General features: G+C 43.4%; 1 protein-coding gene across 6 annotated transcripts in view; it reads right to left on the reverse strand.

The window, feature by feature from the left end:
* Positions 1-12,967, reverse strand: part of PROX1 (prospero homeobox 1) — a 59,754-nt gene that overhangs the window by 14,238 nt on the left and 32,549 nt on the right. The gene's annotated exons all lie outside the window — the stretch shown is intronic.

Below are 12,967 nucleotides of genomic sequence, written 5' to 3' on the forward strand. Positions count from 1 at the left end.
TGCAATACCTTGGTGGTGTCTTGGCCCCTGCCAGGCTCCTCCACCTTGTGTCACCTCCCCTCACGCACAGGCTCTTCTCCCTGAGCGCGGCGAGCTGCTGCGTGGGACCATCTCAGCGCTGCGAGTTGGTGTGGCAGCATATCAAGCAGGAGGCTTTGGCTTCTACACAGAAATTGGAGGCAGGTTTTGGAGTAAGTTGCTACACTTTTTGGCGTGAAAGCCACGGCAGCATATGGCCCAATGTTCTCAGTTTAAGTCTGACACTTAACATTATTTAACAGTTTCTGTGTTAGGTGCTTTATAAGGTAAAGGAAATTAACAATTTTCAGCTAATTAGATCACTCAATTGGCTGAACATCCTGGACACCTCTTAGAAAAAAACAGGCTGGCTCAGGCGATGGAAAGGCTAATGCCTCTTCCATTATCACTTATGAGGAGACAGAAATAGTTGGAAAGGATGCTTTTGTTTTAAAAACACAAATGAAAAATACCTCAACCATTGGACACTCCAGTAAACACACTTTTCTCCCAACCAGCACCTTTCTAGAAAGCAGGACATCAATTTGCCCACCGCTACATGTGTCCCAATCCCCTAGCTATGGCAGCAGCTCTCTGGTGCCACCACGGTCTGCATTTATTGCCTTCAAGTTTCCTCTCATGACTCTCGCTGTACAAATCTACTGAGAAATAGATTTTTTGGAAAGACAAAAACCTGGACAAGAAAGTGTGCTGCTGTTCAGGACGGTCTGCTCTCCCACTGTGGCACACAAAGAGAAGCCCACTGAGTCCAGGTCAAAAGAGAAAAATTAGGAAAACCACGGAGGTTTCTCATTGCAGTTACTGTTACACTGTAGCTTTTTTACTCTTTGTAAAAAGCTGGAAAACACATGGCCCTCAAATGATTTAAGAATGTATTTTAAAAGTGCTTGCTTGAAATGAAGCTGAGATCCCTGATCCCTTGAGTAGAGTTTGGGGCACTAGTAATCTGCTGCTGGCTTACTGTTATCTCCTCTGCCAAGCTCACAAAGAGGAGAGAGAATGGGCACGGCTCTTACAAGGAAAAAAACCTGACAGTGGGGCTGCTGAGATGTCTGATAATATCAGGGAAGTGAAAGTGGTAGTGCAGTGAAAATGGATACTGCGTGATACATTAGATTTAATCACTTGCATTTCAATTAAGCTTTTCCACAAATAAAGATTGGGAAGTACTCTGCAGGCTCCCCGCGCGGCGGGAGCGCCGAGCCCCGTTGGTGCTGTGTGCCCCGGCACACAACCGCGCTGCCGCAGCTCGCTCAGGCTGACAACCCCCTGCTGCCTCCCGGGGTCCTCCCTGTTAGGACCCATCTTCCCATTTTGCAGGACGCGAGAGGCATCCCACACACATCAGTCCCTGCCCTGGGACTGCTGTGCCCCATGGTTCAAGGGACGAGCCCATCCATCATGGAAACACAGCTACTCTCTCATGCAAACACAACAGCCTTAAACATGCTAGTTTTTAAGGACAAAAGTTGGTAAGACTTGTAATCAAGCGGGCTAAAACAAAATAAAAAGACTTTCCGCTTACAATTTACTTACATATTTTGAAAATCCCCATTCCCCATCCTCAAAAAATCATTGCTAGCCTTTTACTGGGGAGATGATTATCAAATTTCCTTTTCTGCCTTACTGGTGAATTAGAACTGCATGAGACGTAGAGGTTTCTAATGGAAACTCTGATTGCCCTTAACTTATTGCATTGCCAATGGCACTGCCACAGAGTGGAAAAATCACTAAGGCTCCTACGGCTTCTGATAGTTGGGGGTTTAGTATGTGTTGGGAAATGTAAGGAAGAATCACGGGAGGGGTTGCTGTCCCACCCAAGAAGCTGCGTCTCACAAAAACTGAAGGAGAAATAAAACTCTGACACACAAGAATAGTCTAACTCAGTCCCATGGCGGTGAAATGCAATCTGCTACGAGAGGCTGCCTACAATGCCAAGCAGCATGTTATGTACCCTGCTGCCAAATTCTGGCAGGTACCGCATACAGGCGCCCACAAAAAACCTGTCCAGAAAAGTGAGTACAGGGATGACCACCCAATTCTGGCTCTGCTGCAGGAACAGCAGAGAGGTTATTGCACACTCTCCTGGACACACCAGCCAGAAGGGAATGTGATGTGTTACTCAGAAGGACCAGGAGGTACATCCTGGACTGTGGTAAACCAGTATGTCTCTCACCAGCAGCAAGGCCTCTGCTCTCATGGTGTATTCCCATGTGTAAAAGAGCTGGGCAGACAGAAGCTGCTGGTTAGGCCATGGATAGAGAGGAAAAGTGGTTAATAAAGACTGAAGTGTAGTGGAGATTTATGTTCAGCAGAATTTGGCGCCTGTAGTAGAAGTGACAATCAACAGCATATACATCTAGAGTACATCTTATATATATCAAGACATTGTAACTGTAAATATCTGTAATTGGTGTTGCTTGCTCTTGCTTACTTTTTCCACCTCTCTGCATTGCAGTCACCTTTGTCTTCTGTGTCTGGCTCTGAAAGGCTCCAACTGTGCTCTCTCCCTCCTCAGTTTGCATTTGTTGGGGCGGGAGGAGTGAGGAGGGAGGTAAGGGAGAGTGAGGGGAAGCAGGTGGTATTTAATCAGTCTGGCAGGGAAACAGGCAATCACCAGGGCCCTTTTGAGGGTGGCATGAAGGTGGTAAGCATGCCCTCTGGCATCAGGGTACCTCCTTTCCTCCTTCCCATGGCTGAGGGTAGGGGCAGGGGAAGGAAATTGCACGTGGTTATAGGTGAGGGAGGCTGCGAGTGAAGCCCCAGCTCCACCAGCCCAGGCTCCTGCCGATTAACTCTGATGAATCTCCTCCCAACATAACCATGCTTTTCTGGGCAGCCTGAGCCCACTGTGGTGGAATAAACTGCTCCATCTAGTCCACCCTGAGCTATGCAGCTGGCCAAATTGGGCTGCAAACACCCTATTAGAAGCTTCAGTGGAGGACCAGCCAGGAACCAGTGAGCCTTGCAAGCCTGTGAGGTCAGAAGATGAAGTCTTACGTCCTAATGGACAGAGCTCCCTCTCATTTGACTCCTCTTTATCCACTGCGGAAGGAAATGGTGTGACTCCAGACAGCACTGGATTAGATAACCTCGAGGCTGGGCCTCGTCTGATGGAGCCAGCCCTCTCCACAATTGCATGAGATAAGTCACTTTGGCTTCCCTCTGAACATTGATACTCGGCAGTTAAAGGGCTTTTACTTGCAGCGTTGATTTCTCCGCTAAAAACTTTGTGAAGTTGTAAACTACTGCTTTAAATGCATTTATGTGTCTACGCCACCGTTCTCCCCTAAGTCCCAATCAATGCAGCAGCCTTTCTGCTTAGCAACAGAGATCATGCCACCCTGGTCTGCTGCTCTCTACAAAGCCTCTCCACTAACTACAGAAACAAGTTCAAGGCCACAACTTTGAGCTCTCTGGACCACCACCTGGACACGGCTTCTTCTGACGGCACATTTCCACTAGAGCCTTGAAAGTCCCCCCCCGCCGAGGGCAGTTCACGAGTCCCTCCAGTGGAGTGGCACACAAAACCAGGCAGAGCCCGGCTGCGTACCTTCCCCCTCTGCAGATAAGAAAGATGAACCTTGTCCTTTCCAGATCTACAGGGAGAAATCATCTCCAATACGTTGATTACCTTCGGCCAGCCCTTCTGGCTGTCCCTCTCTCTCTCTCCTGCCCACCCACACTCGCACGTCAGAAAGACGCCAGGCTCTTTCTCTGCACTACGAAATTCAGCAGTACCCTAGTACTGCAGGTGACGGGCTCTGTGGAACTACAGAAAGTGCTCCAGTATTCTGAAGACTCCCTCCCTCTCAGACCAAACAGTATTTCTTAACTTCACTTCTTCTCATACTAACGTCACTTCAACAGGATACTGAACTGTGGCTACTTCACCTCCCAGGTTATTTTTCTCTCATGCAGGTGAAGGACACACAGTCCTCATGGGCCCCTGCAATATCCTGCTGTTACTTCCTCACAGCCTCACTATTTCGCCCTTAGAGATTTAAATATCTTTGAAAACAGCATCCCCATCGCAACCCACACCAGTGCTGGGAGGTCTCTCGGCGAGCAAATCTGTGCTGCCTCTGCTCTCTCAGCCCAGGGATATCTGCTTTGAGAAAGGGCAGGACCCCAGAAAGCTGGCCAGAAACCAGCGTGGGTCACGATGCTGCTAAACCTCTCCCACTGTTCCCAAAGGTTATGACAGTTTGCTAATTCTCATTATGAGAGCCTGACTCTCGTCCATTTCAAAACACGTTGAAGATATCAAGCAAAGAGTGTTCTGCGTGAAGGTGACCTATTCAAAGTCCTATAGGAGGGGCAACCCTATCTGTAAGACTTCTGTTAAAGTCACTCACACAGCCCTGACCCCGCACTGTGAGACGGTATTGGCTGGGACCTCCTCTTTTGGCAAATGTGCTTTACAAAAATAAAAACAACGCCCCCCTCCACCCCGCATCCACGACCATGATGGCTTTGTGCCTCCCAATCCAGCTCTGCATTTAATTTTTAGTTTTAAAATAAACGAATGAAACTTTTTTTTTCCAATTAACATTTAACATACATTCACACACTTGACTGTACAGTAACACAACAAAAGACAGCTCTTCAGCTGGCACAGATTAATTAGCCGCAATGATTGCTGGAGCTGGTTTACACCAGAAACTGAGAATCCAGCCCAGAATTTAGTTAAGCGTCATGGAGAAAAAGCATGGGGTGGGTGGGACGTGGAGAGAAAAATCTTACAAAGCTAGGAAGCTAACCCACTATTTCTCATCGCTCTGGTACGTCATTTATATGGAACAGCTTAGATAAAGTTTAAAAGATCGTACATTTTCCTTAATTTTCACAGTACAAAATGTTCTATGTCCTTTTGATGTGACACATTAAAACAGGATACAAGAAATTTCAGCTGATCAGGTCTCGTGAACACCCTCCTCCTTCACTGTGGACAGTGCTGCTACTCCAAAAGTTCTGAGTGAGAAATTTTCTAACCATGTCGTCTAAAAGAAATTTTAAAAGTCTGGAAAAAACATGTGCAACTTGCATGTTACCCATTACCATGACCAGGATTTATTAGATGGTAAGAGAAATCACTGGTTTCTTTTAGTTTTCTTTTTTTTCCTCCTTTTTATTTGCAAACACCAAGTTTTAAAATTGAATTGCCTAGCCTAACAAACTCTTTCTATATGCAGCACGAATGAAAAAGCATTTCAGCTTGTGAGGGATAAGACTTTATGCGATTGAGGGACAACACGGGTTAAATTTCACCTTGCTTCTCACTCCTCATCCACGACGGGTTTTTGGAGAACGACGGACATCTGGAAATCAGTTTTACATAGAAAAATAGAAAACAGGGAAGAACTAGGAAGATGAATAAAGGCTCATCACAGACACAAAAGACCAGAGCAAAAAGAAGCTTGGATTTGGGTATTCTTGTCTGGCAAGGAGGCAGGCAGTAAGGCTAATGAAGCATTTGCGATATGGGACGTATGCCAGCGTAACAAAGAAGATGTGCATCAGCTCTGCAGATGTGCCAAAGCCCCCAGAGCAAAATAATGACATAATCACCATCAGTGTCACAGACCAGACTGTACACAAGGTGACATGGGAGAGAATAAATAAGAGTCTTTAGAGGCCTGTAGTACACACACGGGAAGGAATAGCCATTCCTCACAACTGCCACAAGAGAGTGGCGAGATGTTGGGTATAATGTGTGCAGCTAGCAAAAGAAATCTTGAATTGTGCAAGGCTAACGCACTATAAATCGGTGCTTTTCTCCATCTCCAGTTGACGTTTCAATTCCCACTACCCCTTGTTGAATGCAAAATGAAATGGCAGTAGGAGTCGGAAGAGTTTGCCAAGTTTTGTTTTGGTTTGGTTTTGTTGTTTTCTTTCTTTTTTTTTTTTTTCTTGGAAGGGGGCTGTTTTGTTTGAGAAGAGGATGGGGCAATAAGGATGAGTACCGGTAAATAATTGTAAAAGGAAAAAGTAAAAAAAGCAAAAACCCCAGACCAAAACACAGCACACCACCAGTACATGCACGCACGGGCACAGAAACCCTGCACCGTTCAGCTGGAACAATCCTAGGATTCCCCCAAAGCAAAATTAGAAAAAACGAGGACGAGTTCTGCTTTTTTTTTTTTTTTTTTGGGGGTTTTTGGTGCTTTCTGGTTTACTGTTATCCATGAACTAAACCAGGAGAAATCCCTCTAAAATATTTTTCCCCACTAAAAGACAAGATTACTATTTTATTGATCAGTAATAAAACACCGCTTAGGGCAATTTAGTACTTAACATGTTATTTGCGGTGGGGAGTAATCTGAAAAGCTCTGAGTAGCCTTAAATCATTTCACAACAGCTCTTCCTGCATAAAAGCAAGTGTTTGCCTCCGTACAGCTGTGTGATTTTGTGGCACATTTTTTTTTACAGGACTTTTGTCAATTTTTAAAGGGAACATCTGTTTGATAAAGTAGCACGACACTGGTAGTAATCCACAGGCCTAAGTGGGCAAGCTGTGAAAGAGCAGGAGGTGCGCTGGAGGCGCCACCAGGACTCTTGCAGAAGGAACCCTCAAGTACGTAATTGTTTGCAGGATCTGGCCCTCCAAGAGGAGCTCAGAAGAACAAAGCACTTGGCTTCACCAGTGTCCCTTTTCATTGCTTCTAATGAAAGATTCATAAGAATAACTTTAATTTTTTATGATCTTTTTTTGCATTACTGTATTAGCTGCATCTACTTTGTATGCAATTTCTTCTTAAATACAGAAAACCTGTTTCAAAATGCCAGGCATAATAACTTAATCAGTACAATAATTGATCTTGATTGTTGTGCGGTCCTTCTTAACAGTGAGGAAGTGAGACGGAGCCCAAAAAATGTTTTATATGATTATTCCTTTTCATTGCAAAGCGATGTATTTATGAAGAATGCAGTTGAAGGTCGGGAGGGGAGTGCCTTTTTATTTTTCTTTTTTAAGACAAAAAAAAATAATTATTAAAACCTCCCTAATTTGCTAGTTAAACTGTTCAGTGGAAGAATGATTGTATTTGTCCTTTTTGGCTTCGCCCAATTAATTGGAGCAGTAACATAACGATTGTTAATAAACAGCCCTAATTTGACTATACTTCTTTCCTATCTACTATAACAGCACCTTATCTTTGTTTAGCATATCATCAGGGAAAACAAGAAAGCATGTATATAATTTTGTTCTGTTGTATATGAAGTTTAATAATTACGCCACAGAGGATTCTAAATTAATTGCAGAAGGCACAACAATATTAATAATCTGTTTAGCAAACTCTGGCTTCTTTGCACTTTGATGTTACGAGCAGAGACAGTATGAACTGTGGCAGTTTTTTAAATTGGGCGAATGTTTGTTTCTTTTACAGCTTATACCAATGTTTTCTTTTATGCTTTTTCTACTGTGCACCTTTCTTCCCTCTAAGGAAAAAAAAAAAAACAAACTGCGAAACAAAACCACAGAACAACTCAACAAACAAGCCTGTGCTTATTTGGGTGCGTTTCGATCAAAGCTGACAGATCGAATTTTTAATTTATTTACCAAAGTTTCATTGCAGCCATTCTTCATAATTACAGCAGCGTTTTAATTTTTTTTTTTCTTCCCTTGAATAGGAGAGAAGGGGTTCTGAGAAAGTTTTTAATTAGCTAAATAGGTCTGTGTAATCTAGATGAAATAAACACGCCCGTTTGAAAGGGTTGTTAGAACTTTTCCAGCCATTTAATCCATAGATGGCTGAACACAATGATACCTTCCACAGAAAGCTACAGCCACCACCAGCAGCTGTTAGAAGAGAGCTTGCTCCCTGCTCCTATTGATAACCCTTTGTGGAATGAAGAAAAAGAGCTGAGGGAAGGAGAACTGAATGTCAGACAATAGACATCGCTACACACACTGTCTCTGAACTTTCCTCATCTCTGAAGGACAATTAATTATGAAGGCCTTTGGGGTAGGTCGAAGCAAGGGAAAACCTACTGCTGGCCCAGCACTCCAGCCGCTATCTCTGTGTTTGTTAAATGGTTGTGCCTGTTGGGGAACCAGAGTAGCAGCCACCAAAATAGCCAATAGATCATTTAGGAAAAAAGAGCAAAAGATTTTTTTATGTGTGTCTGTCCTTGTATAATTCTATTCTCACTGTGAAATCATCCATACACAAAACACAAGGACAATTTTTTTTTTTTTTTTAGAAGAGCCACAGGGTAGGTTACAGTCAGAAACGGCCTCTCAGTGGTGTGTTAAAAAGGATGGTCTTTTCACCAAATCATTTCACAGAGGCAAAACAGACAAACACAAAGAGTTGAGACTTTTTCTCCTACATTAAATAGAGTAACTGATAAGGTCAGACATATGATACCTAAAGACATGAATCTGTGAACTCTTGAAGTCAAAGGACTTCTCTGTGCAAAGGAACAATCTTTCAAAGGAAATAGATCATAGAACTCCACTGAATCCCCTTTAAACTTTATGAAGCAGGAGGAGAAAAAGCTCTAAGTAGGGAAGCTTGACAGAAGAGCCTTGAACTATTTTCTGAAGGAAAGATGAGACCCTCCCTAGGCTGCCACAAAACATCTTTTTTTTTCTAAAGGCTCTTCTGAACTTTGATATGTGCCAAGACACCGCTATTGAAAGCTGTATAATTATGTGCTATAGCCACTGTAGAAAATGCTTTGTTCACCACAACAAAGAACAATAAGCAAAGTAAAGTGACATTACACTGTATCTTTTTCTTTAAGAATGTTGAGAAAGGTCACGGTACGTTATAACTAATAAAGCTGTTGAGTAAGGAAGTTTAAAGTTGATCTTGCTGTGCTTAAATGTAACCCAATGACAAAAAGGCAGAGGGAACTAAAATTGTAATGACATTAAAAAATAGATCATATATCAACGTGCCAACTTCATTATACAAACACCTTGAATCCAAAGGACACAAACAGTAAAACCGAGTGTAGTCCTGCAACAGTATTCCTCCCGCAATTCTCTCCCTAATAGCTTCCAACTACAATCTGCAGTTCCACTAACTGCAAAAACTGATTAATAAGCATTAATTGATACATGCAATGCAGGGACCTTCTATTGCAAGCTGTGGATTTTGTTACTTGATTAAAAAACAGGTTCATTTCCTGTGCAGTTTCAAAGAAAGCTCTGCTGTTTCACATGAGAACCTCTTCAAAATTTAGAAAAAAAAAAAAGAAAAAAAAGAAAAAGGCCCGAGGGCACCAATTACATTTACATTTCCCGAAACCAAGATTTTTAAGTGAAAAAGAAGTTCCATCTAGACACCTATGTTTCAGTTTTCCTTCAGAGGAATCAGGACAGTTATGTTTGCTATTCTCAAATTGCAAAAGCAGCTTTACTCTCCTTCCTGCAGATCACCAGGCAGTGGCCTCCTGACTTTGTCTTTAAGAACGCCCAGAACGATGTAGAAACGCTACAACAATAAAGCCCTTGAAGGAGGAAGTATACAGCTGAGGGAAAAAATGCAAGGACTTTAATACCAAAACAAACAACTGTCCCGTTAGGCTGTGCCCACCGCTGGTACCACCAGAAGCGCAGACTGCCACGGCACAGCAGTCCCCACGGAAAGACCAGTCTCTCAGATGGAAGTTAGCAAGTTATGGACTTGATTTTCACTTCTCTCGGGGCCACTTTACACAGCTCTGGTTGTGTAAAGGAGTATTCAAGTGGTTATAAATTCTACTTTACGGTGCTTGTGCATCGCAAAACCGATGGTAAGTGGCTTTGGTTTAAATAAGAGTCAGGTTTGAAAGCTTTAATTCTCCTTCTGATGAACACCAATTCAGTTCAAGATGAGCCCTGCAGATGAAACTGGGGAAGAATACAGATTCCTAAAATAAGCACCATGAGTGGCCAGAATTTTTGATAATTTAGGATGTCTTAATTTTTGGATGCAGTGCTGGGCACACTTCATTTTCAGGGAATGGACCGTTGAGGACCTCCTGACAAAGTGGCTCTCATTAATAGATCTCCAGTTGAGCATCCCAAAATGGAATTGGCCTAAAAACATCATCACTTCTGAAAATTTTGGCAGCCAGCTTTCCTCTCAAGGGTTCATAGGCTGCTTACATGACTAGGTTATTCCTTAGATTTTATAAGTGGTGTTATTTGAATTGTTTTACATAATTTCATTGATTTTTATGGGTCTAGCTCGGTGCCTTAAGTTAAACATTCTGCTAAGACTTGAGTACAACTGGTCTTAATTAAGATTTTCCCACTAGCATGGCTTTCCCCTGCCAAAAGCGGAGCAAACTTCTTAAAAATGGTTTTCTCCCCCCTTTCGAAACGACGCCACGTGCCGTAACGAGCGCTCTGAAAAGAGGCAATCATCGCGTCGAGCCCCACTCCACCAAAACTGCGTACGGCGTGTTTGTGCAAATAACGCAGCTTGGCAGACGTTTCACTATTGTGATCAATCTCAATAACTACGTCTGCAAAACGGGGTGAGTTCCCGTGAAGCAGCAGGCAGGCTGAGCTCAGAAAGATGGCGTGTCGCGGGGGGCTCGCTTTGGTGCTCGTTGGCTCGCTCCGCCAAGGAGCGCGGTGAGCCTCAGGAGTAGGCAGGAGGGCAGGGAGGGAAATCGCTGGCACAGAGAGACCCGGAGACTTCAGAACTAAGACCGAGTCGTTAAATGCCCACGAGGAAAAGGAACGGGCATCGTGCAGAGAGATGTTAATTCACAGAGAACGACGGTAACCGCACAAAAATGCCAGGGAACAAGGATGATGGAGGAGGAGCGGGAGCCAAAGCAAGGCTAAAATCCAGGTATTGTCCTCAGGCCAATTTATTTTGCTTGTTTTACGTACATAAATCGGAAAAAAAAATATTTATGGTTTTCAACCATATTTTTATTTCAACTCACAGCATGGTGTCCCCCTGTTTTGAAATCATCCTGCCACAGTCACAACCGTGAGCTCCGATGATCTGTTTTAGGATGGATTTTGAAAGTGATTTATGAAATTATTTGGGATTTTTTTTTTCTTTTTTACTTGCAATACATAGCAATAATACCTGACTGTAACTACTGCAGCTGGCATTCAGAAGCCTATGGCAACACCACAGATGAGACAGATGAGACACAGCAAGATGTACTCTCTTTCTGACCAACTTCGGCTTTCATTCACCAGGACAACCCACCTTCTCCCTCCCTGGAAGAATTGCCCTGGAGCACAGAAGCATCTTCACCTTTCACCAAAAAAAAATGTTTGGTTGGTTTTCTTTCCCTCTCTTTTAAAATGCCTTTTCAAATGGGTCTGTGCAGCTCAGGACAGGTTTCTCCAGCTAACCCTGCTGCTAGAGAGAGGAGCGTGGAACCGGCTACACACACACACACACGTGTGCACACAAAACCCAGGCAAAGTTGCATCGCGCTGGAGGAGGCGTTGTATCTGTCTCTGGCTCACAGCCACAAGGGTACAATGGCAAAGCTAAAAACGATAGGACATGTGGTTTGTTAAACATCTTATTTGACTTTGCTACAAGCTGTCAGTTCCAATGTGCAGGGAAAGGAACACAGTACCACAGATTCCTGAGCAAATCAATGGCACAGCCCGATACGGACCAAATGCACATTTTAGCTTTATTCTTTTTCCCTCATAGTCAATTTAGGACTATTAAAGTATATGCGTGAATTTCACCCAGAAAGAGATAAAGGAGGAGGGTTTAGGAATAGTAGTGCAGGTGATTTAAGAGAAACAGCATATCACACTAATCAGAAGATCAGCAAAGCATCATTGAAGTATGAGAGGAAGGAACTTTGATGACGCTAAATATGGCAAATGCTCAGTTTGCTAAATCCCTTTGGATCCAATTTCAACATTACAGTACTTGTCATTTTTGCTTTGCAGCTTGTGGGGGAGGGACCAGGCATTTATTGGGAAAAGTTACATTACATTAGAAACTGCACTGTACACTGTAATGATCTCAAGACTGCTGGATCTTCAGTGAAAAACCAAGATTTAAACCCTTAGAAAGTTCAAATTATGCTAGATAACACAAGAAAGAGTGTGAAATATCTGCAAATCATCACCACTTCTAACATTCCTTTCTGTTCGTGATGGGGGAAAAATACCAAGGGGGTCCTTTCCTACCAGCCAGTAGACACCTTGCTGAGATGAGGAGACTGCGATCACTAACAGTGCTAAGCATATGAGATTTGCATTTTCTTATCTACCTGAAAGCACCAATAACCTCCCCACATTTCTTCACTGAAGTAATCTATTTACATTAACACTGCAACTAATGTTTTGAAATGCAGCAATAAGTGCCCGAGATCATCAAGGATCTGAGAGCAAAGAACATTTCAATCTACGTTGTGCAAACAGAAAAAAAGTTGCGTTAAGAGGAAAAAAAGCTTGAGGGAATTTAAGCACTTTTTGACAGAAAAGAAATTGGTCACACTTATCTCCTTATGTATTTCCTTTTCCTTTCCTGTGTTTACCTATTTTGTCTTGTCGTGGAGGCTGGGAGTCTCCTGTACTCTACCTGCATGAGTATCTAAGGGGGCCAGAGCCCTCAGAAAGACCTGGAGGGGCCACAGCACACCAAACATGAAGCCTGGATGTCATCATCAGCCGCAAACCCCTGGAGGACCGTCCTCTTCCCCACTCTTTCTTCATCTGCCCCTTCCATGCAACCACTCTCCCAGAAAACTTTGCGTGCCCAGAAGAGGGGGAAGGAGCTGAGAAAGCCTTTGCTTACAGACTTTTTGCACCATCTGAACTTACACGCTGTGAAAACAAGCACTGCTAAAAATCCCCCGGAAGGATTTTAGGCAGGAAATCACCCTCCTTCGGTGGACAAGTGTCACTTTCGCTACAGGGGGGGCTCATTATGCAACTTGAGCCCAAGCGAAAGGTGCAGACCAAAAACCAATAAATTAGTACCACCATCAC

This window comes from Calidris pugnax, unplaced genomic scaffold, assembly GCF_001431845.1.
Source record: "Calidris pugnax isolate Ruff unplaced genomic scaffold, ASM143184v1 scaffold24, whole genome shotgun sequence".
Lineage (NCBI taxonomy): Eukaryota > Metazoa > Chordata > Aves > Charadriiformes > Scolopacidae > Calidris > Calidris pugnax.